General features: G+C 42.9%; 1 protein-coding gene across 6 annotated transcripts in view; it reads left to right on the top strand.

Annotated features, from left to right (window-relative positions):
* NXNL2 (nucleoredoxin like 2) overlaps nt 1-27627 on the top strand; it is a 223341-nt gene that overhangs the window by 64408 nt on the left and 131306 nt on the right. Inside the window, exon 1 of one of the 6 annotated variants that reach the window (XM_078675648.1) lies at nt 18452-18561. The exons of 3 other annotated variants lie outside the window; for them this stretch is intronic. The gene's annotated coding sequence lies outside the window, so the exon portion shown is untranslated. Of the gene's footprint in view, nt 1-18451; nt 18646-27627 lie in introns of those variants that run through there. 2 more of the 6 variants (XM_078675647.1, XM_078675650.1) reach the window with 2 other exon arrangements.

The raw sequence follows: 27627 nt of genomic DNA, 5'->3' as shown, positions 1-27627 counted from the left end.
GGAGTGGAGCCGCATGGCCTCCTCCATTTTTTTTAGAAAAAATGGGCAGGCCCAACTTGATGGGGTCTCCGGTGCCATAATTGCCCTGGGAGGGGGGCAGTGAAGCCCCACTCCCTTGTTTTATACATTTCCTTTACATAAAGGGCAGGCCTCGGGGGATGAGGTCCCTGGGCCCAGGGAAGAGGCCTGCATGGACCCTCTTTCTTTATAATATAAAAGAAATGCTACCAACACGACACTGGAGGCCTCACCCCCTTTCTGCTGCATGCTGCAATTGCCCCTCCTGGCATGCTGATGGATGGCGGATAACGTCCCCTTGGCTGCTGAGTGTCTGTAGGGGCCAACAAGTCTTCCTGTTACCTCTTGTAAGTCCCAAACAGTGGGATTGCTGAGAGGTGGTTGGAGGCCACGCTTCTTTCTCCACCATTTTGCAAATTTGACCTTTGGGTGCACTGATGGTTGAGAGATGAGGTCCTCTTGCCTCCTGAGGGCCTCAGAATTAAAGTGGAAGTCTTCCCCAACCAGTGCCTTGGGGTTAACAAGGACCAAGGGAACTTTATCCCCACAACCAGCAGTGCGCCATGAGGCCTGTTTGCAGAGTGGCGGTGAAAGAGGGGATTGGCCTCCAAAGCCCTCTTAGCAATCAGACTGTGTAAGACTTACTGGAGGTAACACAGCCAAAGTGACTTCATCCTCCAACCAGCAATGAATCAGGAGGTGCATTTGCAGTGTGGTGGACAAAGGGGGAGTGGTCTCCAAAGACCTTTCAGCAATTTCAACAATTCCACTGTGTGGGACTTACTGGAGGTAACAGGAGGGCTTGTTGGTCCCCAGGGACAGTCTAGACCACGGGTACTCATAGTACGGCCCGCGAGCCTCCAGCGGCCCGGCAAACCTTTCCTGGCGGCCCGCGGACCTTGAGACATCGTACCCTTGTTTTACATTTTCTTTAAAGAGTGTCTGCAGCAGCATGAGAGACTCTGCTGCTCTGTGGGGGCTGGGTGATCCTAGCGATAGCCAGAGTAAAGCTGCAGGGGCCTAAGAAGAGGTGAAATACATGAAAGCCTCATTAACATGCAAATGGTCTTTTAAAGACCCGTGAAGTACTCGGGGGCGGCTGTGCGTGTGTGTGTGCCCGGGATGACACACAGGCAGGGTGAGATGACAGAGGGTGACAGAGGGAGTGAGAGGGAGTGGGAGGGAGAGTGAGAGGGAGGGAAAGGGAGGGAGACATAGAGGGAGGGAAAGAGAGGGAGACAGAGAGGGAGGGAGTGAGAGGGAGGGGGCGGAGAGGGAGTGAGAGGGAGGGAGAGTGAGAGGGGGGAGAGGGAGGGAAAGGGAGGGAGACGGAGAGGGAGTGAGATGGAGGGAAAGAGAGGGAGACGGAGAGTGAGTGAAATGGAGGGAGACAGAGAGGGAGTGAGAGGGAGGGGTATGGAGAGGAAGTGAGAGGGAGGGAGAGTTAGAGGGAGGGAGGCGGAGAGGGAGTGAGAGGGCGGGAAAGAGAGGGAGGCGGAAAGGGAGGGGGACGGAGAGGGAGTGAGAGCGAGTGAGAGGGAGGGAAAGAGAGGGAGACGGAGAGGGAGGGAAAGGGAGGGAGACAGAGAGGGAGGGAGGAAGAGGGGGGAGACGGAGAGGGAGTGAGAGGGACGGAAAGGGAGGGGGACAGAGGGAGTGAGAGGGAGGGAAAGTGATAGGGAGGGAGAGGGAGTGAGAGGGAGGGAAAGAGAGGGAGACAGAGAGTGAGTGAAAGGGAGGGAGACAGAGAGGGAGTGAGAGGGAGGGGGGGGACAGAGGGAGTGAGAGGGAGGGAGAGTGAGAGGGAGGGACATGGAGAGGGAGGGAGTGGGAGGGAAAGAGAGGGAGACGGAGAGGGAGTGAGAGGGAGGGAGAGTGAGAGGGAGTGAGAGGGAGGGAAAGGGAGGGAGAGGGAGTGAGAGGGAGGGAAAGAGAGGGAGAGGGAGGGAAAGGGGGGAGACTGAGGGAGGGAGAGGGAGGGAGATGGAGAGGGAGGGAGAGGGAGGGAAAGGGAGGGAGTGAGAGGGAGGGAAAGGGAGTGAGGGAGTGAGAGGGAGGGAAAGGGAGGGAGACAGGGCGGGACTGAGAGGGAGTGAAAGGGAGGGAGACGGAGAGGGAGGGAGGGAAAGGGAGGGAGTGAGAGGGAGGGAAAGGGAGGGAGAGGGAGTGAGAGTGAGGGAGAGGGAGGGAAAGGGAGGGAGACAGAGAGGGAGTGAGAGGGAGGGAGACAGAGAGGGAGGGAAAGAGGGAGATGGAGGGAGATGGAGTGAGAGGGAGAGAAAGTGTGGGAAAGGGAGTGAGGGGAGGGAAAGGGAGTGAGAGTGAGAGGGAGAGAGAAAAGGGAGGGAGAGGGAGGGAGATACAGGCAGGGAGAGGGAGGGAGAGGGAGAGAAAGGGAGAGAGAGGGAGAGGAAGAGGAAGAGAGAGAGAGGGAGAGAGAGAGGGAGTGAGGCAGTCAGAGTGAGTGAGACAGAGGGAGAGAGGGAGTAATAGGGAGTGAGAGTGAGAGGGAGTGAGACGATCAGAGTGAGTGAGACAGAGGGAGACAGGGAGAGAGGGAGGGAGAGAGTGAAAGTGAGAGCTAGAGAGAGGGAGGGAGACTGAGAGAGAGATAGAGAGAGAAAGAGAGAGAGAGATGTGTGTATGCCGGGTCTGGTGGCTCAGTGGACGAAGGCATCCGCTGCAGGGACCTGTGATCAACCTCATGGTCAGTTTTTTTTGTTGCTCTATCCCCGCCCCCTCCCCCACTGACTCCGCCCCCACCGGTGCGACCCTTGGACATAAACCAAACTGTAAATTTGGCCCCCCAGAGAAAGTTTGTGAGTACCCATGGTCTAGACCCAAGGGGAGTTCATTCCCCAAACAGCAGTGTGCCAGGAGGTGCCTTTGCAGAGTGGTGGAGAAAGGGGGCATGGCCTCGTAAAACCTCTTAGTATTCCCACTGTGTGGGACTTACTGGAAGCAACAGGACGGGTTGTTGGCCCCCAAGGAGGTGGCTGAGTGCCAACTACCCATCCTGTTACCTTCAGTAAGTTCCACACTGCAGGATTGTTGAGAGGTCTTTGTGCCCCCTTTCTCTCCCACTCTGCAAACATGCCTACTGGCATACTACTAGTTGGGGGATGAAGTCCCCTTGGCTGTGTTTTCACACAGTGGGATTGCTAAGAGGTCTTTGGAGGCCAAGCCCCCTTTCTCCACCATTCTACAAACGTGTCTACAAACGTGTCTCCTGGTGCACTACTGGTTGGGGAATTAAGTCCTCTTAGATGCTGAGGGGCCTTGGGGAGTTTATTTACTCACTTACCCATACAGTCACTCATATACCCCATCACTCACCTATACTGCATTTCACATACCCAGTTGCTCACCCATGTACCACAGACACATCCACTCACCCACACAGCCATACAAACACTCACTAACCCATACAGCCACTGACTCACTCACTCACTCACTCATCCATACAGACGGTCACACACACCCTTGCCCACTCACACAGACACTCAGACACCCTATAAAGGTACTCAGACAACCAAGCAATCACCCTTACAGCTACTCACTTACCCACTCCCACACCCATACAGCCACTTAGACACCAACTGACAGACTGACACAAACATTCACACAACCAGTCACTCACCCATACCTTCACCAAGACACCTAATCACTCAGTTATACAGTCAGTCACATTCCCACTGAATCATTCATTAAGACACTCATACACCCACTGATTCACCAATATACCTTGGTAAATATATTTAACACTCATAAATGTTTTAAAAACACTAGGTCATTGATGGTGTCATCAGTGATGTCCTCAGTGATGTAATTTGAGATATTTTCAGTGATATCATCAGTGATGTCAGTGACCATGTAATGATTAATGCAATATGTGACGTCATAAGCAGTGCATTGCAGAGCCATGTGTTATAACTATAACTGCTGTATCACACTGTTTTTATGAGTGTCAGAAGGCTTCTCACCTGTATTCGCATGGGAGCAGTAGGACAACTGTTTCCCAATGCTCCTCTCCAACTTCGCTGCCAATCCAAATAAATCCTAGACCAGCAGGACCGCTCAAAAAGGGGGGAAAGTGGAATGGGAGAGAGAAGAGACAGTCACATCTGTTTGGCTTCCTTCCCAGAACTCGTCTTTGCCTTTTTCTACCTTCTTCCAGTGCTATTCAGCGATTCTTCTCTGGAGAGTAAACTTCATGGGAAGATATAATCAAGCACACATGGAATGTTATGTTCTACTACTATTACTCTATCAGCAAGTTATCTCTCTAACTTTGATTTGCTATATTAGTCAATATGCTTCTGACTGATACATCTATTCTATAACCTTATATATTGTCTTAATCTTTAACCTTTTTAAATTGCTTCTTAGCATATGTAATTTCAGCAAAATAGACTTTCTTAAATTACAAGTATTTTTCACATCAACATATTTGTTTATCTGCGGTAAAGTTACTAAAGTTGATCTTTTCTTTGTCTTTGGGGTACTTGCGTGTCTTCAGACGGTTTAAAGAAGGAGGAGATTTCAGAGTTTTTTCCCGTCTTCAGGCAAGTGCTTTCCTTTAGTCAAATTTCTATGGTTCACTGCTCTTCTCTTTTCAGGTTCCTTGGTTATTTGACGTCTTACTGTGGTTGAGGAAGAGGGGCAATTGTGCTTCCATCTCTTCCAGTATCAATGAGAGATTCTATAGACTCCGGATATTTAGAGAGACATTAATCTCTCTGAACGAGACTTCCGACAGGGCTTGGGAATTCACTTTGTTTTCAGACAGACTCCGAAACAAGACTCTAAGTCTCTCTTGAGCCCTGCCCAGAGTTGATAGGGATTTCTGTACCTGGCAGGCAGACTCAGGAAAGAAGCACTTCTCACCTCATGAACAGAATTGTTTTTAATAGCAAACTTGACTGACTAAAACATTATTTTACAAGTGACACAATTACCCTGATTTAAACTTTCACAGAGCTACGAGGTTTCCAACCAGGTGGAGACATTTATTTTGTGAAGTGCACTGTTCTGAGGCAGTGTGTGCTGGACATTCCTTTCAGGGTTGCAACACTAGAGTGTTGAAAATATTGTGGCTTTCTGGCGGCCGTCTTGGAACTTCTAATCTTCTTTCTCAAGCTCCAACTGAAGTTCATCTGCCTCAATCTTGATAAGTATCCAGATCTTTATCCTGTTTTGCCAAAGATCTGTGGGATTCTGACAGTACCCCCTCGAAAAGGATGAACCTCCTGGTCGGGGTTTGCTTGGAACTTCCATATGAAATGCCTTAACCAAACGAGGGGCTTGCGCATTTGAGTGCAATTCCCAAGATCTATTCTCAGGGCCAAAGCCTTTCCAATCACTCAAATAATACATTTCACCCTTGGATACCCTTGAATCTAAAATTTGTTTCACTTCGCATTCTGGTCACATTTCATTTTGCACTGGCTTAGGTAGCAGGGTTACTCTTAAACCTTTCGATATCTTTTTTTGATAAAGTGACATGAAACATTAGATGTATCTTCAGATGTTGGGGTAGTTTTACCTTGTAGGTCACTGGGTTTATCTTTTTCACTATTGGATATGGACCTACAAAGTGTGGCTGAACTTCATATTGCCTTTAAGTCTAAGGTTCTTAGAGTTGAGCCAGACTTGATCCCCACTTTTCAAATTGGGTTACTTCCGTCTCTTATTTGATAGGAATTTGTAATTCTCTTTAGCCTTGGTTAAGTACTCAGTTGCTGATTTGTATATCAAACCAAACACAAGGAGATGATGGACGGAGAGCTGAAACTTTTCACACACTCATCCCCAATCACAGATCTGGGTTGAATCCATCATAGTCTTTTAGCTCACTTCGCCACCCCAGTTCAGAACCAGCTATCTGCAAATCAGTCTTGACCCTATGTCTCATGGGAACAGTTCAGCCCAAACTGCCAAGCCAGGTGTTCTCTGGACTGGAAACAAGCATCCTGGGACCAGTTTCAGGGTAACACCCCTCATCAGTAAGGCTAGCTTTAATCCAGTGGCAAAATGAGCAAGGGACCTACGTCTGGGCATACCCTGCCAACTTAGGATGAACAAAGCAAACACAAGGAGATGATGGACGGAGCGCTGAAACTTTTCAGACACTCACCCCCAGTCACAGATCTGTGTTGAATTCGTCATAGTTCTTTAGCTCACTTCACCACCCCAGTTTAGACCCAGCTATATGCAAATCATTTCTATATCAAAGGCATATGTTGTGCCAGATCTTTCACAGCTGAAACTGCCACCTCTTGAAAAGACACAGAAAAATTTGAATGTCGACCATAATTCAAGTAAAAAGGCGTGTAGCCTATGGATACATTTTTTGCATTATTGTGTGCAAACTCAGCTGCCCATAAGAACTCTGGCCAATCTCCCTCTTGAGCTACAAGAAACAACCTCAAGTATTGTTCCAGCTCCTGATTATTTCACTCAGTCTGCCCATCAGTTTCAGGATGGTAACTGGTAGACTATTTAGTGTTTATGTTCAGTTTGATGTAAAAGCCTTTCAAAAGTGCAAAAAAAACTGGGAACTTCGGTCTGAGACTATCTCTTTTGGAATTCCATGAGACCGTACTATGTTCTGACTAAAAACTTGAGCTAACATCTTAGCAGAAAGAACCCACTTTAATGGGACAATATGGGTCATCTGGTCAAGGCATCTACATATACCAAGATGGTGTCAACACCTTACTAGAGGGTAAATCTACTATTAGATCTAAGGTCACGGTGTAACAGGGATGGGGAGGATTGGGCCATGGTTGCAATAGACACTCCAGTCTATGCTACTCCACTGAATGCCATTCCACTGTACACTACTCCACTATATTCTATTCCACGCTATACCACTCCACTCTATGCTATTCCCCTTTATGCCACTACACTGTACGTTACTCCACTTTAAGCCATTCTAGTTTACTGTCTTCCACTTTATATAACTCAACTCTAAAAAACTCTGTTACACTATATGACAGTCTATTTGACACTATTCCACTCTATCCCCATACACACCACTGTTCAAATTTGTTACTCCACTCTATGGCCTTCTACTCTATTGTCCAACACTCTACTCCAGTCTACAGCAGTTTCTAACACTATACAACCCATCACTCCACTGTATTAGACAAATCCCCCATTTATAACAGTTTCCTTGCTGCTATGCTATACCAATTCAATGTACTTCACCCCACTCTGCGGTAATCTACTGTACCCTACTCCAATTCATGCCAGTCCATTGTGCACCACTCCACTCTACACTATTCCACTCTGCCACTCCACTCTTCTACACTCCGCTGTACAGTATTCCACTGTGCACTATTCCACTGTATGCTACTCCACTTTGCGGTAATCCATTACAGTGTACACCACGCCACTCTTCACCACTCCACTGTATGACACTCTCCTTCACTCTATATAACTCCACTCTATAAATGTCTACAACACTTTTTGGCAATCTAGATCATTCCATGCCACTCTATGCTTATACACTGCACTGTCCAACTCTAAACTCCACTCTATGCCCATACATTTCATTGTATAACACTCTATTCCACTATTCAATACTTTTATGTACAACATAGCAGGCCACTCTGCATATATAGGTATTTTCTTTATTGTTTGGTTAAAACCAGTACTAATTTAAAAAAACTTGATCGGTTCATCGTAAAAAGGACCACTGAGTAGAAACCCACTAGAGCATTATAGATAAATATATTTATACAGGTCGCCAGTAGGAAGTAATTGAGGATGGACCAAGTAATGAGTAATGTTATATATTAGGTCATAAGCAGTGCATTGCGGGGCGTAAGTTATAGTTAGGTCAGGTAACTATAACTGCTGAATTTCTCTGGTTTTGAATGAGTCAAATGTGAAATGCGAGCCTAACTATAAATTCCATGTAACCTTTGTTTTTTTCAGTACATTTCTCATGTTTTTTCTATTTCCTAACTATCATATCCCTGTAACCTTTGTTTTTTTCTGTGAAAAAAAAAATATATATATGTATATGTGTACGTATATATGTGTATGCATATGTGTACGTATATATGTGTATGTATATGTGTGTACATATATGTGTGTGTGTATATATATATATATATATATATATATATATAAGTGTATGTATGTATGTGTGGGTGTGTGTGTGTGGGTGTGTGTGTGTGTGTGTGTATATGTGTGGGTGTGTGTATGTGTATATAGGTATGTGTCTGTATATAAATGTATGTGTGTGTATATATGTGTGTGTGTATATATGTATGTGTGTGTGTATATATGTATGTGTGTGTGTGTGTGTATATATGTATGTGTGTGTATATATATCTGAAAAAGCAGCATCCCTACGGCAGTGCAAGTTGAAGCCCACACTCCAGATAGGTAATCCAATTATACATATGCATATCACACAATTTGACACCAACAAAGACACACTCTTCAAGCAGGCTATGTGGTTTATTTCGAATGACAGCAGAATTGGTAGTTTACATCAGGGCAAAATTCCTTTGACCTAACGTGTTTCGAGTTCACCAGGTCTTTGTCACAGACCACTCCATGAAGAAAGGTCAGAGCATCAACTACCTCGTTTAAATACAACTCCCGTCCTCAGTGGGCCTCCAGTGAGTTAAAGTGCATGCTGGAAATTATAGTCCTTGACTATAACAATTATTCCTTCTGTAGGTTTTTTCGTCATGCAATTATTCATTCGAATATCCATCGTCCCAAAGTGGGCATTCCCAATGCCAACTTGCAGAATAGCTGCAAACTATTAGATGAAATCCACAGCCCATCATTCTGTATGTGACTGTAGCTCAGTCACATGGACCCGCTCCATAATGCGGTGGTACGTCTTTACGGCTGGACCCACCATTTGTATACACATCAAAGACTTTGTCCCGAACAATGACACACTCTCCAAACAGGCTGATACTTGGTTTATTTCGCATGACAGCAGAATCAGTAGTTTACATCAGGAGAAAGTTCCTTCAGCCTAACACGATTGTCTGCATTCATAAGCCCTTGCGTATGTCCCATATTGAACACTGAGATTGTTTGGCCGAAGCCTTTCTCAGCTGCCCAGATTTAATACGTTTAGATTTTGGACGGAGGGGAAAGGTCATTTTCTCAAACTGTCCCTCAGTTACAGAACTGGCCTCTCAAACTCCTGATGACATAAATGATTACTTTCAGAACCTTGCCTTTATTGTAATCCATACTAATATTATAAAGAGAGAGCCCAAACCTTTGAGGCGGGTAATCTCAGTAACCACAGCACCAATCACAACACCCAATACAGCGTTGGAAAGGGCAGTTGCAGCAGAAGGACATAGGCTATGCAGATGGCCACCATATATATATATTTTTTTTGCAGAGTTTTATATAGCGCGAACTTGACCCAAACTGAATCATGTATCAGAGCGCTTTACATGGCACCAGTTACGTTACATGAGGACACACATTCATTTCTTTAGGCACGGGGAGATTAAGTGATTTGCCCAGAATCACAGGATGTTTGGCATCGTTACCAAGACTCGAACCCAGATCCCCAGTCGCGAGGTCGAGCGCCTTAGCCGTTAGGCCAACTCCTCTATACATTTAAAAGGTAAAAGAACCGTGCCAGCAAAGTAGTCCCTTGTGGGCGTGTCTGCGTTGTGCAGTGGGCGTGGGCTGGGGGCGTGACTAACGCTGGGGGCGTGTGGTATGGCCATCACATCGTGGGCTGTGGGCGTGTGCTGGGGGTGTGACAAACGCGGGGGGCATGACAAACACTGGTGGCGTGTGTCCGCCCTTCATGCCATGTGAGTCGTACATACAAGTGCCAATTACATTGCTGCGCAGCATCAAGGGGCACGCTGGGGGCGTGACACGCTGGGGGCGTGAGAAACGCTGGGGGCTTGTGTCCGGCCTTCATGCCATGTGAACGCAATTGCGCCGCATCAAGGGGCACGCTGGGGGGTGAGAAACGCTGGGGGCGTGTGCTACGTTCCGCCCTTCATGCCATGTGGGTCGTATATTAATCAGAAGTCTGCTGTGGCCGTGTGCTGGGGGTGTGACAAACGCGTTTACCTGGAGGCCTGGTAAGTAACGTTACTGCAGCCTCTCCTGCGCGCTGTTACTGAGCTCTCTCATTCAACGAAATTACACGCGCCTGCTACCATCAACCAGGGCTCTACCCGGGCTCAGGCGACGGATCAGTACACTAATTCCACGCACCTGGTAACATCAACCAGGGCTGCAGCTTGGGCTCAAGCGGGGGAACACGCGCCTGCTAACATCAAACAGGTCTGCATATGGGCCTCAAGCGGGGGAACACACAAATGAGCGTGTCTGCGGGGACATTTACTGCCGCCTCTCCTACTCTCTGCCACTCAACTCTCTCATTAAACGGATTTACCCACGGCTGATAACTCTCTCATTCAACGACATTACATGTGCCTGCTAACATCAACCAGGGCTGTAGTCGGGGCTCAGGCGGCGGATCACTACACCAATTACACACACCTGCTAACATCCACCATGGCTGCAGCGGGGCCTTCTCCTTCCCTATTCTAATGAAACAAAAAATGTTGTCTACCGCGAGATTTTAAAATAAATTGCCCTTGCCAAATACACACATTACACACATTCTATTTCATACCCGGACAACGTCGGGATGTGCTGCTAGTTAACTATAAAGTTCTCTCTATCATTTTCTTGGCAGATCTGAGTAGAAGCCTTGTAATACAGCCCTTGGAATACCAACGTACTCCATAAAAATAATAAACTTAAACTAAAAATATACAAAAGTTAAATATGTTTCAACCTATCAACTCCTTTGACACAAGTTGCATTCAACTAAAATATATTAGTGAGTTAGGTGCTTGCTGAGAGCTGAATGTAGCTGGCAAGACACATGTTTGTAAAAACTAACGCAGTCTATCATTCTTTTAAGCTTCTTCTGATGTTGATTACACGTGAGATGTATATACTGAAAATGTGAGCTTTTGCTCTTTTTATTTGCTTTGCTAAAAGATACAGTTCCATAAAAAGTTCCTTTTGATCAACCATTGCCTGGGTTTGTGCATTTGGTGCTGCATTTGGCAAGCATGTGGTAAGAGATGTGAGGTGGCAATAAGCTCACAGAGGTCTATAAGAAGTGAAGCGAAGTAGTGCACAAACTGCAATGGCCTGAAATCAAAGTGGGACCCAGTGAACACTCTAGCCATACTCTCGTCACCAGTTCAGGAGTATGGGTGTCAGAAAGGTGGAAAAAGACAAGGTGAATGGTCTGTCATGCAAGGAGGGCACACTGGAGTTTTCTTACCCCGTGGGCTGCTTTGCATATTGAGAAGTGTAGGGTTGAATGCTCAAAAAGAAAAAGAAAAAACAAGCAATAGAATTGTAAGTAAATTGTTTTTAGGTTGAGGAATCATGAACTAGGTAATCATTTTCAAACAGACCTCTGGGATGTCATCAAGGAAAAGTGGTCCCTATGGAGCAACTACTATGAATACGAGAATCTACAGTATCTTACCATGCAAAATTAAGGTGCATTAAAACCAACCTGAAGACCCCCTCCATGTGGACCTGTTGCAGCACATATTGTTTTTATAGCCAACGGCATTATCTTAAAATCCAATAAAACCAGTAGAATATATTAATGAACAAACCAGCATGTAATCTTTTTAATCCAATAGGTTGTTGTTGGACTTAACCCTTTCGGCAGAGTCATTGCCAGACTTTTGCTTTCCACCTCCTAATTTTGCTGAATTCGTTTTTGTTGGCTTAGGACTCTGTGCAATCTACCACTGCTAACCAGTGCTAAAGTGCTTGTGCTCTCTCCCTAAAAGGTAATAGAATTGCTTTTACACAGTTAGCATAGTTAAGTTACTGGTAAATCCCTAGTAAAGTGCCCAGTAGCTCACCCACTCTCCATCGTGGTTGGCCTAAACTTGTGACTTTGAGGTTCTGTAATTTTCGAGTCTGACTCCATTTTGTTCTGTGCCACCATTTTGTGCTGCCCTCACGTAGGCCTGTAAAGGTAGCCTGGCGAACAAAGTGGCCTGGCTTCTTAGTTCATGTGTACATTAACTAGGTTTCTTTTTGACTCTGAAATGAACTGTAAGAAACTGACCTCTACACCTGAAACTGATCTCGCAAAGCCAATTTCCCTGATCGATCTTTGTCTGAGATTGCCAATCAATTTTCAGGGGGTATGTTACACCTACAACGCAACTTTTACGTAGCATTCCGTTACAACGCAGATTTTACAACGCGGGATCCATTACATCGTATGTCATTACAATGCATGGCATTACATCGCAGATGCTATTACAACGCATACTATTACATCGTAAGTATTGGTAAGTATTTAATTTTTTTTTATTTCATTTAATATTATTTAATTGATTTAATTATTATTAATTATAAAAAAAAATATTTATTTTTGTTTTTAAATATTATAAATTAAATATATTAATTTAAGTGATTTTTTAAATAAGTATGAGTATAGGAGTATATGTTTTGGGGTACTGAGGTATATGTTTTGGGGTGTTTGGGTATTTATAGGTTTTAGGGCAGGGTTTGGGTTTTGGGGTACAGGGGTGTTTTTAGGTTTTAGGGTAGGGTTTGGGTTTTGGGGTACAGGGGTGTTTTTAGGTTTTAGGGTAGGTTTTGGGTTTTGGGGTACAGGGGTGTTTTTAGGTTTTAGGGCAGGGTTTGGGTTTTGGGATACAGGGGTGTTTTTAGGTTTTAGGGCAGGGTTTGGGTTTTGGGGTACAGGGGTGTTTTTAGGTTTTAGGGCAGAGTTTGGGTTTTGGGGTACAGGGGTGCATTTAGGTTTTAGGGCAGGGTTTGGGTTTTGGGGTACAGGGGTGTTTTTAGGTTTTAGGGCAGGGTTTGGGTTTTGGGGTACAGGGGTGTTTTTAGGTTTTAGGGCAGGGTTTGGGTTTTGGGGTACAGGGGTGTTTTTAGGTTTTAGGGCAGGGTTTGGGTTTTGGGGTACAGGGGTGTTTTTAGGTTTTAGGGTAGGGTTTGGGTTTTGGGGTACAGGGGTGTTTTTAGGTTTTAGGGCAGGGTTTGGGTTTTGGGGTACAGGGGTGTTTTTTGGTTTTAGGGCAGGGTTTGGGTTTTGGGGTACAGGGGTGTTTTTAGGTTTTAGGGCAGGGTTTGGGTTTTGGGGTACAGGGGTGTTTTTAGGTTTTAGGGTAGGGTTTGGGTTTTGGGGTACAGGGGTGTTTTTAGGTTTTAGGGCAGGGTTTGGGTTTAGGGATAATTAAATTATATTTACCATTTTAAAATTAATTGAAATATATTTAATAAATTAAATTAGTTATTTTACATTAATAACATTTTTTATTAAATTAATTAAATTAAATAAATTAATATTATTAATTTAATTTAATTTCATTATAAAAAATATGTACATTAAACTAATTACTTTTTTAATTAAATTAAATTAATTACAATTTTTATTATATTTACATTTATTAAATAGATATTATTTTATTAAATTAAATTAATGACAATTTTTAAATGTCTTTTAATTACATTATTTAAAAAAAATTATTTACAATAAACTAAATAACATTTTTAACAAAAAATTCAACTTACCTATACTTACGATGTAATGTCATGCGTTGTAATGACATCCGTTGTAATGGATCCCGCGTTGTAAAATCTGCGTTGTAACGGAATGCGTTGTAATACAACGCGTTATACTGACACCAATCCATTTTCAGGACATCGTTAACTTTTTAGTTTCCTTGCACATGCCTTATCTTGTTCAGCATCTGTTACTGTTTCTTTTTTTATGTTTCTTCATTACATGGGTTATGCTTTCAATTATAGGTTTGTCCGGCTTGGGGAGATTGAATTTGGGGCATTCCTAATAATTAACTTTTGGGTTGGGATACTGTAAATTGAGTTTTTGCTATGTGATACTTTGTTTGAAAATGTATCTTATTGGCTAGAATTTTGTGCAGTGGGTGTACATTTATAATGTGAATATTGGGTATAAAAGGAGACGTCTCGCCTTAGTAATATGAGCAGTCTCCTGAGAATTTACACCGTGATGTATTTCTAGGATCACTGTTGCTAGCTGCAGCTAATAAACTTGGTCTCTGACGCCATCCAGAAGTATTCCGTGTCTTTGAATACCAAGACAGGTGAACTCGAAGATCTTAGGCGTGCCCCTGACGCTGCTGGGTTAAACCCCGGTTCTTCAACTTTTACCTGCCTGGTGCAACAAGATATCCACAGTTTACACATTGTGCTTTTTGGAGCTATTTTCACTGAAATCTTCAAACTTGATTTTTTCTGGTTCTACTAATTGGATTATTGCCATTTTTTGCTTGTTTTATTTATTAAACCTGATTTGACTCTATTTTTCGAATCTAGTGTGGAATTCGTTTTGTGTGGTGTTTTTCACGTTATTTCTGTTTGAAGTATTGCACAAATACTTAACACATTTCCTCTGAATTAAGGCTGACTGCTCTATGCTAAGCTACCAAGGGGTTGGGAATAGGTTAATTGAGAGTTGGCTTGTGCCTCACCCTGACATGGACTGTAGTTGCTGATTGTCCAGGGCTCATACCCCAGTCAACCAGAAACCCAATTTCTCCCAGTTGTACATTGTGACCAATATATATATATATACAAGCTGGTACATTACAAGAGTGAACCAATATCCGAACCAATCAGTTATTGTCTACCAGTTCTTCATGAATCCAGACCACCATATAATCAAACCAATATGTCTCATGTAACAGTAGAAGAGTGAGCTAATAAGGTATGTGAAAGAGCAAGTATGTTAAACATCTGTTCCAATGCATTATTCTTGCAAAGCAGTGCAATGTGCATGTGAATCAATGTGCTTTGTGTGCTTTGCATACGAGTACATTGTGAGGGCAAACCTATATCTAATGCATCTCAACCAATGTGTAGTTACCTGGACAAATGTGTTGTGTATGCACAGCAGTAGGGTATGCATGCGTACCACAACATTGTACACATGAACCAATTAATTACGGGGGCTAGCCTATAAATTACGCCTATAACCCAATACATTGTGTAAGTACACCACTATGCTGTACACAAACCAATATTTCTAGCACATACAACAATGTACTAAATAGATGCAGTTCATTATATAACTATAAACTGGTATGTTGGCACAAAAACCTAAATATGGGAACTCATTATGATGGCAGTCAGCCGGACCGCTGACCGCCATTGTATCAGGCAGGTGACCGTCCAACGAGTTGGTGGTCCCACCTGCCCTATTATGATGTGACTGTCGTGCAGGGGGTCGAAAAGTGCACTTTTCCACTGCGGCTTGGGCTCTAGCCCGCGAAAAGGGTCGCAGCACAAGCCACAGTAGATTAAGGCCCTTTGCGCACCTGCATGCACAGTGTGCCATACACCATGAGGTGCACATATTGACAATTAGAGCGGTGGAAAGAGTACATCCGAGATATAGATGCCAACACACAAAGGAACATATTGAACCAGAAAGTGAAAAGCTAACAGAAGCTAACAACACTATATGTGACCAAAAGTTGAATGAATATGAGTACAGAAAGAGAGCCAACCAACCAATTATTGATATTATGGACCCACCATGTGGTGCATCTATCTAAGATATAGTTGATATAACCCACAACTTTAAATATACTTCACGTTGTTAGATGGCACAAGTAATCACCCTAACTTTCATGTGGAAACAGAATGCTATTTATGTTTGGATTCCGCGGAAGGTAAAAAAAAAAGCTATGGGAAAAACTTGTGTTTACTGAACTCCAAAGAACAAAGCCCCAAGGGACACAAAACTGATTCATCTGCCCAGTGTGGCACTGAGCTGCAATACCATAAGTGCATTGTGTGGCACTGATGAGCATATGCCCACAACAGCATAATGTGAAATAAAAATAGAAAAAAACAGCAATTAAAATCTTGAATATTAAACCAAATGTCATGAAACAACTCTATTACATACACTAGAATATTATTGGATGTGAATCCATAGGGTCGCTTGTCTGTGGTGGGGAACAAGGAAACTGTATGTCATGATACACATGGACCATTGTCTACACTGTCTTTTGCTCTGATTGGTTTGTTTATTTCCCTAGTCTTTGTTGTTCAAACCCTAAGACTGCTGTAAGTATAAAGAGACTTGAAGAGATAATATGGGGGCTAAGGTACCCCCTTCTGTAAATTCTGAAGATATCACAAGTCACTGAAGGGATCCATGAACATATAGAGGAACAAGGCCGAAGGCCGAGTTCCTCTATAAGGTTATAGAACTCAGGGCTGTCTTTTAATATCCTTATGTACAGCAGGGGCTATTTCATTCCTTATAAGGCATGATCACATCACCTAGCCCACACACCACTTTAATCCTTGGTGTGTAGGTCTTTCATATGAAACAGAGAGCATGTTTGCAAACATACAGAATATGAAATTATTCTCTGTTGCAAAATTAAACACATTAAAAAAGCTGTTAGATATTTGTTGCAAAATATATGAATGGGAACTCAAAGGGGCACTTGTCTGAGGCGGGATGCAAGGAAACTGTAAGTCATGACACATATGGACCATTGTCTACACTGTCTTTTGTTCTGATTGGTTTGTTCATTTCACTAGTCTTTGTTGTTCAAACCCTAAGACTACTGGAAGTATAATGAGACTGGATGGCATAATATATGGGATAAAGTAACACCTTACATACATTACGAGGATATTGCAAGTCACTGAGGGGTTCCATGACCGTAGAGGAACAAGGTCAAAGGCTGAGTTCATTGATAAGGTTATAGAACTCTGAGGTGACTTTCAGTAAGTTTATCATATATGGCAGAGGCTACTTCATTCCATATAATGCATGGTCACAACTAACCCTGGGCGGGAAACTCCGCTACGTCAGCGGAGTTTGTTGAGATTTGCCTACTCCGCGCTCCAGTGCAAATGCGTAGGTAGGCAAAACTCCACCTCTGTAGCGGAGCCAAGTCAGACGCTCCCTCACCTACCCCCCCACCCCCGCAAATTGTTTAAAAATTAAAAAGTAGCTTCTTTTGTAATTTTTAAAGAATTTGGGAGGGGGAGGGGGAGTAGCGTTTTTCCACTGAGTTTTTTTTTCCAAACTCTGTGGAAATACATGTAGAAGCACTACGCCTGCAATGCCCAGGGTTAGTCACATCATCACCTATCCCACAAACCACTTAAATCCTTTGGGTATAACTCTTTCATATGAAAGAGAGAGCATGGTTGCAAACATGAAGTATATATATTGAATCTTTGTTGCATATTTAAACAAATAAAAAAGCTGTTGCATACTTTTTTTAACGATATTCAAATTTGTTTAATACAAGTCTGTTTTTAAAAAAAAGTCCACAATAGCTTGGAATGTGTGCAAACATGCAGAGTTTAACTTGTCTGTAATTACATAGGGAGTGCAAAAAAATAAACATGTTGCCATAAATATATCCTTTCAACTTGCTACTGGACAGCTAGAAAAACAGAGCAGAAGAAAGAAAAGAAAGTTTTGAAATATCTATTTAAATTAAAAACTGTGACCTTACCTGCTGGCTCTGGCAGCAGTCATTGTGATATCAGAACTCAAATGTAATAAGTTCTTTTAGTGGAGTTTTTTTTTTTACAGAGTTTTATATAGCGCGAACTTGACCCGAGTCAGGTATCAGCATGCTTTACATAGCACCAGTTGCATTGAAGACACATTCATTTTTGTTAGGCACGGGGAGATTAAGTGATTTGCCCAGAATCACAGGATGTTCAGAGTCATTGCTGAGAATCGAACCCAGTTCCCCTGATTCAAGGTCGACCGCCCTAGGTAGCCCTTAGGCCAACTCCTCTCCCCTGAAACGTTCTGACATCATTTCTTTATAATCGATGACTGGAGACATCATGAGTCGCTGATTATAAAGAAATTAGAGGCAGGCATTTATACAGGGGTTGCAGAATCTCAGTATTATATAAAGCATGCAGTGTCCCTGCAGTACATTATAAGGACATTACAATTCACTGAGGAGTTACATAACCATTTAGAGGTCCAAGGCATCACCTTTCCCACAAAACATTTAAAACCTTGGTGCATAGTTCTTGCATATGATAAAGATAGCATGTTTCTCGAGTGTTTAGATGCACCTCGATGAAGCAGAAACTCATATGGGTAAGAGGGGCGGGACCTTGATGGAGGACGTTAGGTGGTACTAATGTAAACAGCGAAGGTAGTATAAACAGGGCCTTAAAGTAGAAGCTTGTAAATAATTTGAACTATGTCAGAAGTCTGGTATTTCTTTCACTTTCGAAGTGAGGCTGGATACGAAAGTTGGCCATAGGATGGCAGCAGCGGGCCTAAAAACCTTCAGTCAGTCACCGGGCCGAGAGAGAACACGCGGTAATCCTAGGAGGCAGGCGGTGACGCGTTGTAATTCCTGCGGGCAGAGTTTACTGTTATCTGAGAGCTCCGGCAAAAAAGTCGAGGAGAGTGAGAGGTGGCGTTCGGTTACAGACACAGCCCAGGCATCGACTGTAAGTACGAGATCGGGGCGCGTGCGTAGGAGGAGGAACACTGGGAAATAGAAAGCGGCAGGCCGTCAACTCTCAAGAACTCTGGTTAGAAACGAATCAAAACACGTTTTAAGATTATAATTTCTGCTAATGCAAATGCTCTGCCTTTGAAGTTTACCCTCGAGGCTTGAGAATTGCCATGTGGACAAAAAAAACAAAAAACAAATCAGAATTAACAACGTGCGGTAAAATGCTTTTTGCAAAATTATATAGCTGCTCTTGTTTCCCAGGATTGTGGTGCGACTGTGGTTGTATTGTAGTGTACGGTGCAGTAGGGGAAAAAGCACAATGCCTTCCCGACTGACTGGTTGTATACTAGAGTAGGATGGATTGAGTTTTTAAATGGCGTTTATAATGAGGCTACTTTGATGGCCGCTACAAAAGCTTATTATAAACGCGGTGTTTACTGCACAATGGCTTTCCCTTTAGATAGAAAGTGATTTGGTGTTTTAATTTAGGCTTGTATTTTCAAAGTGTTTGTTACCGCGTTTATCCTATTCAACCCTTTTCCTCATATCTTAAAATGTACTTATTCGGTGGTACCGCCACGGGGTGAATTTTGGGAATTCTTTAGCTCTGATGGGGATAATTCTAGGCTGCACCACTTTGGTGACAGCACATAGAAAGGTTATTTCTCACATTAGACCCTATTTGTGGTTTGTCGAATGGTCAATATGGTTAATTGCTACATTGTTAATCGTTGATAATGTTTTATAAAATTAGAATGTTTTCTTCTATGAATGAAAAAAGATCTGGAAGTTGGAGTATTTCTTACTGTACACGTGTCCAAGTTTGTGGGTTTATCTGAGGCGAGAGTAAAGGCCTAATTACATTAAATTGCTGGGCATGTATAAAGTGGGGTAGTGCCTATTTACCCAGCCTCAGGGTAAATAGGGAATTTTTTCTGTTATTTACTTGGTCACTGTTTAATTAGTAGAAATATTTACTATTTGTTCTGTAGCCTTGAAAATAGCAGTAAAACGTCACCATTTACCCGGCCGCTGGCTAAATAATAGAGATTCTATAGTGTTTGGCCGATGGCCGTGCAAATAGCAGAAAAACTTTACTTTTTAATTGGTTACGGGGTAAACAGTAGAAATTCTGAATTGTTCAGCTGGCGGACGTACAAGTAATAGTAATATTTCAATAGTTACCCGGCCACTGGTTAAATAGTAGAGATTCTGTATTGTCTGGCTAATGGCCCTACAAAGAGCAGGAAAACTTTAATATTTACCTGACTCATGGGTAAATAGTAGACATTTTCTGCTGTCTGGCTGGCAGCCATGCAAATAGCAGAAAAACGTCACTATATACTGGCCCGTGACTAAACAGTAGAGTTTCTGCATTGTGCGACCGGCAGGCGCACAAATAGCAGAAAAACTTCACTAATTGCCCCGCTGCTGGTTATAATAGAGATTTGGCACTGTTCATCAGGCAGCTGTGCTAATAGAAGGAAAACTTAAATATATAACTGGCTGTTGGCTGAATAGTACAGATTCTGCGGTGTTCGGCAGGCAGGCGTGCACATAGCAGAAAAATGTCCCTATTGACCAGGCCGTTGTCTAAATACTAGACATTCTGCACTGTTTGACTGGAAGTTTTTGGAAACCTTCTCCCCCTGGAGGCTGCCAAAATCCTGTCCTAAGGGCTCCTTCCCCTTGCAAATTAATTACCACCAAAATTCAGGTGTTGTTCGCTCATCAGTAATTTGTGACAGCAATTGTAGTCACACACTATAAATAAATTCCTTTCCTAATTGGAAAGGGTTGGAGAGAACCCCCGTTTGAAACCCTTCTATTTGAATTTCAGAAACAATCGCAAAAAGTACTTTTGTTAGTCTAAATACATTTCAAACTCATAAAAAGGGTTTTGTAAACATTTTTGTGGTCACAAACCTTGTGATTTTGTGAAATGAGGGTTTTAGTGCTAGAAACTAGCTCAGATGCAGGCTCTAACTTCCACATCAAAAAGTCCCAAATGTTTGAATGTTTGGAAATTATTTTGACAGACATGGCACAGAATGCCACTCCATTACACAATGGGCCACAACATAACTGCGTAGTAGGTACGTCATGGATTTGTCTCGTGCTCCACAAATGCTCCCACTCCTTTAAATGTACCTGCAGATGTGACTAATGATAAAGATGATTGAACGTTGGCAAGACTAGTTAAAGCTGTTTACTCTTCTAAAGCTATATATTTGCTCTTACTTACACAGCCAAGGCAATGTACAAGGGCCTGATATAGAATTTCGAAGATGCTCCATGTTATAGACACATTTCTTTTTCTGCAGGAAATCAGTACATTCTGGAATTATTGATTCTGGTGCAATTAAACAAACCAGACTGAAATACCTAAAAGCAATGATTTGAATGGAAATGTTGTACCCCAGTAACATGGAAGCATCTGACATTTAGGATGATTTTATACAAATAGAAACAATTGCATAGGGCTCCTTATGAAGTGACCAACACAGTGTAATTGAGCAGCTTCCTTCCTCCCTGGACATAACTCCCCTTATCGATAGTGGGTCGAATATCACTAATTAAAATGTCCACATTACCGCTGCTAGTCTTCCTATTCTCTAATATCCCGATAAAAATAAACTAGTCATATTTTAGGGAAATAGAGACCTTATTTAGACAATTCATTTGGGGTAAGAAAACTCCAAGGGTCAAACTAAATGTCTTGCAATTGCCTATAGAGCTACGGGGTTTGGCGCTGCCGCATTTAAGAACATATTATGAAGCAGCCTTTTTAGGTCGAGCGTGGGCCGGCAGCGAAGGTGCCCCACCCTGCGAGAGATCTTGTCAACTAAAAGGGACTCTAAGCCCCGCCCCTCCTTTCCATTGGGTAGCATCAGAGTTCATGGTAAACGCTGGCTTCCCATTAGAAAGGAGGGTTTTTCGTTGCCGCCCTGTCCGGTTTTGAGACGGCCCCTCCGGACTCGGTCGCCTGCATTATGGCTGTTGTGACGAAGTTTCTTATCAGAAGCTTCGTCACGCTGCCTTGCATGCGTCAGTCGGGCTCTGTGATTGGGCGCTCTGAGAATGCTCTTCATGTCAGATGGCAAGCTTTGTGCAAACACAGTTGGAGTCTTTGATCTCCAACAGCACGCAGTCTCGCTTCCCTCCGTGCCGCTGTGGTGAGATCACCATCTGTCCCTCCTCCCCACCCCCACCCGAGCTCTGCGGCCTCCCGGGCTTGGAACGTAAATAAGTGCCAGCGCTACCCATAATACTTGTTATATATTGGGCAGCTGCCAGATTCTGCATAACAAACTTTGCAGTCTGAGACACCCGTAAATCTTTCAAAATGGCAGCCCTTTCCTTCAAGTCCTCTTTATTTCCCCTTCTGATGTGTCCCAAAACAAATACACACCGAGCAGAGCTTGAGTGGAGCTGTCTGAAAGTGCACACATTTCATTGCCACTTTTCTGTGCCCGACCAAGCTGGTTTTACTCCTGCCCCCTGCTGGCGTTAAAATCAATAATATGTGCGCCGATCGGGAGCAAATCCAGAGACACTGCATTGCACAGAGCGGGGAAGGTCCACAAATTATAGCGGCAAGTAACGAGTCTAGTCGTTCCTTTCCTGTCCCTCCTTCCCTGTGCACCCATGTATTTGTGTATTTTTTTTATGCTTAATTTACCAACCTATGAAGGATCGAAGAATGCGTTAACCTTGTCTGACGTGACTTGCAGACGTCAGCAGCAAGCTTTAACTTATTGACGCCGCTTTGCCCCTCATACTACACAATACAAACTATGCTCGTAATGGACGCCGCCACCCACGCCTGGCAGTCGTGTCACACAGAGGTTGAATTACATTAGAGGCTCTCGTCCACTGACTTCTATAGATGCCCAGCCCTTGTCATCTTTGCCATTATTTTAGCTGAAGCACTACAGCCCCAAGACGGCTTCTGAGCGGGCATACGCCGCATACCAGAAAATGAATGGAGTCCAATATATTCCTGTGGAATTTGGAAACATGCTTGATGTAGAAAGATTAGTGTGAGCTGCTTTGGTGTAAGAGAGAGCTGCGCATTTCTTTCTACCACATCCATTCTAAAAGAATGCTTGCAGCCTCTTACGTCATATAATGCATTTTAGTGCAGCTTACCACTTCTGATAAACACATGCCTCTTTGTACTCTATGTGTGTGTGTCTGTCTCTCTTTTGTGCAGAGTATGTTCTTGGCTCTAACTTCGAAAGATCGCCAGTTTATAACAATGTCATGGTACATTAGCTTCTCTTTCCTTCCCCTCGCTCCTCCACCCCACTCTCTCTGCTGTTCCTCCCCCTCCTTTTCAATCAGTCATGAGGTTTTCTGAGGTAGTTGCCCGCAATGTAAATGTAAACAAAGTGTTTTTTTCCCCATTTTTTATTAATCACAGACACCGTTGATGTAGTTATTTAATAAAGCTCCGGACTGTTTCTGAGTATATATGTAACTGCTGTTCTCTCCAAATCAATATTGAAGGGGAGGGGGTGGGCAGGGGTCTCCGCCATTGTATGGAACTCCATATAGCTTAACTCGCGCTGGCCAGACCACAAATAATCCTTTCCTAAACAAACCAATGTCTCGGAGTAAGTGACTGCCACAGAAAATAACCATTTTGATAAAATGGTAATTTGGATTTTTTTTCTAGATATACTCCTTGCTCAACTCTTCGTGTTTGGAAGGGGCCACCAAACTTTCACACACTTTTATGAAAAAAGTAGAGTCCTGGCCTACCCACACTATTTGCATTTTACATTACAGTAATTTTAATACATTTTTACAAAACATAAACAATATAAAAAACAGTCATTTACAAGGCTATTTACTCAAAACAATGTCACTGCGAGACCTATTGTATTGTAAATGCTTGTTAGAGTTGGTGTCGGGTTTGATAGGATCAAATTTTGCTAGAGACAGCTTTTTTATAGATAAAATGACACATGAAATTGGATCACTAACCCCAGTATTTTTAAAAATATAAAAACTTCCCAAAATAACACGTTACAAAACATTAAAACATTATCTTTTTAGACTTCAGTCCTTTTATAAAAAGACGAGCTCGTCGGGTCTCCAATACTTAAAAATTAGAGAATGCGCTAGTCTTGGTCTCCAGCCACAATCGAGACACATAACTATTTGGGAAGGTTGTGGATTGTCTGAACTAAGGCATTTTATAATACAAAACGGACCGATCTCCTGGCAGGAGGTATTGGCAAGGGCAGAGAACCATCAGAAGCCGACCTCTCTCGAATATTTACGAATTGTTTCCTTGCTAAAAAAATCCTAGTGGTATGCTGAATTCCCCCAACCCCTTGGTGGCTGCTCTTTATGTGGCTAAAATAAGAGGGGTAGGAAATTGGTACAGGCTGTTGCACAAACCAGGACAATCCCCTACGCTAAATAATCATTTGGAGAAAATAAATCGGGAAACCGGATGTGAGCTGTCCGGGAAGGAGTCGGAGTCTGTTTGCCTCGTGCGATGTAAATCATTACATGCTGCAAATTTTAAAAGGATGGCCTTTTTATCCCGATGGCTCTCCTACCTAACTCCGGCTATCTTAAGTAAAAGATTCCCGGGGGTTGAAAACAAATGCTTCCGATATTAAGCTGAGAGGTAAGGTGAGTGGCACCACACCTGTTTTACCTGTACAGGCCTAAAGATTTTCTGGGAGACAATTTTTTTTATATCAGCAAGCAATCGGGAAAAGAATTCCGATTGAGGCTGAAACTGGCCTATTTAAAATTTGTAAAGGGGGAATAAAGCAATCTGATTCTGAAACAGCTTTTATATTCATTTCAAGCTCGGTAGCCCGCTCCCTGATTTTACAAAATTGGAGATCTTGGGAAGCTCCTTCCCATCTGAAATGGTTCAATGAAATGAAAAGGACTCGCAAATTTGAAGAAGCCTACGCCAGGAGGGTAGGAGCTACTAAGAGATTTGAAAATAATTGGAAGTTTTCTAATGAGTTGGAAAAGATCAAAAAGAGATCATAATACTGGAAGAATTTAACATATATAGCAGCTCTTTACTTTTTTTAGGAGACATTTGCTTTTTCAGGTGATTGTATTAAAGGTGTATTAATAGGAATTTAATGTTAAGAGCACACTAGCACTAGCACTTTATTGATATTGATGTTGCACTTTAGACCTAGCAGGGTTTTCTGATATTATTGTTATGTAATTTGGATAAATTGTATTTTGCACTTTGGTCTTATGAATAGTCATAGGATTAGCTGCTTTAACTTTCTGTAAATTGGCACTTTGCACTTTCTAGGCCGAATGATCATAGGTTTTGCTCGGTAAATAACCATAGGACTATTGGCTATAGCTTTTTACAGATCTGCACTTTATAGGACGAATCATTGTAGTCGGTCTTAGCACTTTAGGCGTATTCAGAATTATTTTTTCTTCTATTGCTTCTATGTTAAAAGCGTAACATTTTCACTTTGCAGGTTGTCTTCTAAATGATTATGAAATGAACTGCTTGTGTCAAAAGCTGTGTTATTGTTATTGTTTTTAAGTATATAACCCATCATGAACCATATGCTCTGCTCAAATAAAAGTTTTATAAAAATAAAAAAGAAGTAAGAAAAACTATGAATTGCATTTAGAGTTTTAGGGACAGAGTTAACTCCTTCAGGATGGGGGAGGACAATACACACAACATCTTGAGGGACATCCACTCACCAAATTTAGAGCTTTCTGCTGGCCCTGTGAACATCTCTTGACATTGGCAGGAACTGCTATCCTGGCAGTTCCTGTATATGGACAAAATAGTTGAAGGTCAATAAAGTCAAACATGATGGCTGGCTAGCAAACTTTTAACGACATTTCTGTGTTTTTTTTATGTTCAACAACACACTTCTGCTTTGGGAGTTTGTTTCAGAAACATAAAAAATCCTACATGTTTGGAGATTTGTCCCAGGGTGATAGTGTCAGCATTTATTTTCCTGTCCCTTACAGCCAGGTTTTACTCTAAATAGGGTAGGTGGTAGAAAGTCCTTTCTTTGACAGGCGACACGTACATTGTTGGGTCATCAGAAGAAGTATTGTGTTGAGAAGCCACACACAAAAGAATGGGACTATTATTCATTGAAATGAATGTCATTGAAAGAGGAATGCATTTTCCAGTAAATCAGAGAAAGACATATAAACATCAAAGACAGAGAAGAAAATAAGCTCACAGGTAGTTTTATTCATTGACTTTATTATAAATATTGTAAGAAATAAGACACTTAATAAACAGAGATATTTTGTTACCTCCATTCTTCTGACCTACTGATTGATTATTTCACAGTTCCACTTTACTATTCATTTTCCAGAGAGAGGATGACAATGCACTGATTTGAGGTGCTTCTCTTTAAAATATAATATTCTGACTGTTGCTCAGTCAGATACAGCCTTTGTGCTAGGTGAAGGCTCTCACAACAGTAGCAGTAGTGTTGGCTCCAAGCAGAAGTATACAAAGCAAAGACACAATGAAGCATGAGTTCCCAGCACCTGGATGTCATCAGCCTTTCTGACTAGTCATAATTAGGCGCATATAAAAGGGCAGCCCTGCTTAGAAACTTTGGCAGCTATAACAAGAGAAACCTATGACCTATTCCTTACTTCTAACATATACCCTATGTAGTCATTAAGGAATAACTAATCATCTGTCCTTTGCTAAAAAGTACCTCACAGAATCTTTTTGAATAGCCTTTTCTCCATTCTCTCTCATTTCGGTTCTGGATCTTCACTTTCTATCCACATGGATACAGCCAATACACACCCACTGTGTAGGGAAGCTGTATCTACTCTCATGTCATACAAAATGTATCCCATTGGTCAATGCACTAAGACTTTCACTACACAAGGAGTCTTACTACTACCCATGTAGGGGCAGATACAGTGGCGGTTTGCAGAGGGAGGGCTGTATGGCGGGGAGGGGCAGGGTGGGGGATAGTGGACTCAGACATACGACAGAACGGAGTAAAGTAAGAAAATAAATAAATAAAAGTATTTACCTTGCGGGCGCTGCATCGGCAACTCGGCGATGCAGCGCGCACAAGGTCCGACTACACTATATCCCCACCCTGCCCCTCCCATGCCTCGCAGCACTCCCTCTGCGAGCTGCCACTCAGCATATTTACTAAGTGCTTGCATTGACCTTGCATCACGTACAGATGATACAAGGCACTGCAAGCCCTTAAATGGGATTTGCTAAGCTATGCAAAGCCAGCTTGTGTGACTCTGCCTGGCTTAGACATCCAGAGAAATGCAAGGCAGCGCAACTCGCTACCATGCATTACCTTATGTTGAGAAGCCATTCCTTGGATGAAGCATGGGCAATGCCTTGCATCTGCCCATGGATTTTGAAGAAATTCCAGATTTACTAAGGTGAGTAAACCAGGTATTGCATCAAAATGGTTTGCCTACCCAAGTGAGGTGCAAAAAGGAGAAATATCTGTATTGCTTCTTGTTACTTCTACCTCTTTGCGTGCTGCATTCTGCAGCACACATCAAAAGAGGAAAATGACTCAAAGGATTGTTTTTGTGCCGGAAGGTGCCCCTTCCTGCACAAAAACAATCCTACTCAGGTGCCTTCATTGGAGAAAGGAAGCACACAGTGCACCAGCACAGGGAGAGAGCACAAATGCATCATATCATAGAAGATATGGTATATTTCTGTGCTCTCCCTGTCATGCAACGCAGCACAGCCGACGAACCAGCCTACAAGATGGATAGGGACAACATGCGACTGGGGGGCGATCTCATTTTTTTTTGGGAATGGGGAGATAAAGGGATTCGCTCATTCTCCAGTTCCAAATTCAGCAACTCTGGCTGTTACAGCAAACCCTCTTGTAAAGTTTGTTACTGTTGACCTCTGTCTTTGAACTCAGGACAACTGGGACCAGTGAAAAACAAAATATTTTGAACCCCTGCAAGGTTATCTTGGGGGTACTCCAGTACCTCCTGCATCCCTACATCTAATGCCCTGCTTTGGAGTATTTACAACTGTGGTGGCGCCTGAAGACTAGAGATT

This window comes from Lissotriton helveticus, chromosome 2_1 (assembly GCF_964261635.1).
Source record: "Lissotriton helveticus chromosome 2_1, aLisHel1.1, whole genome shotgun sequence".
NCBI classification, from domain to species: domain Eukaryota; kingdom Metazoa; phylum Chordata; class Amphibia; order Caudata; family Salamandridae; genus Lissotriton; species Lissotriton helveticus.
The sequence above is the reverse complement of the archived record's forward strand: the minus strand, read 5'-3'. Positions and strand labels throughout refer to the sequence as shown.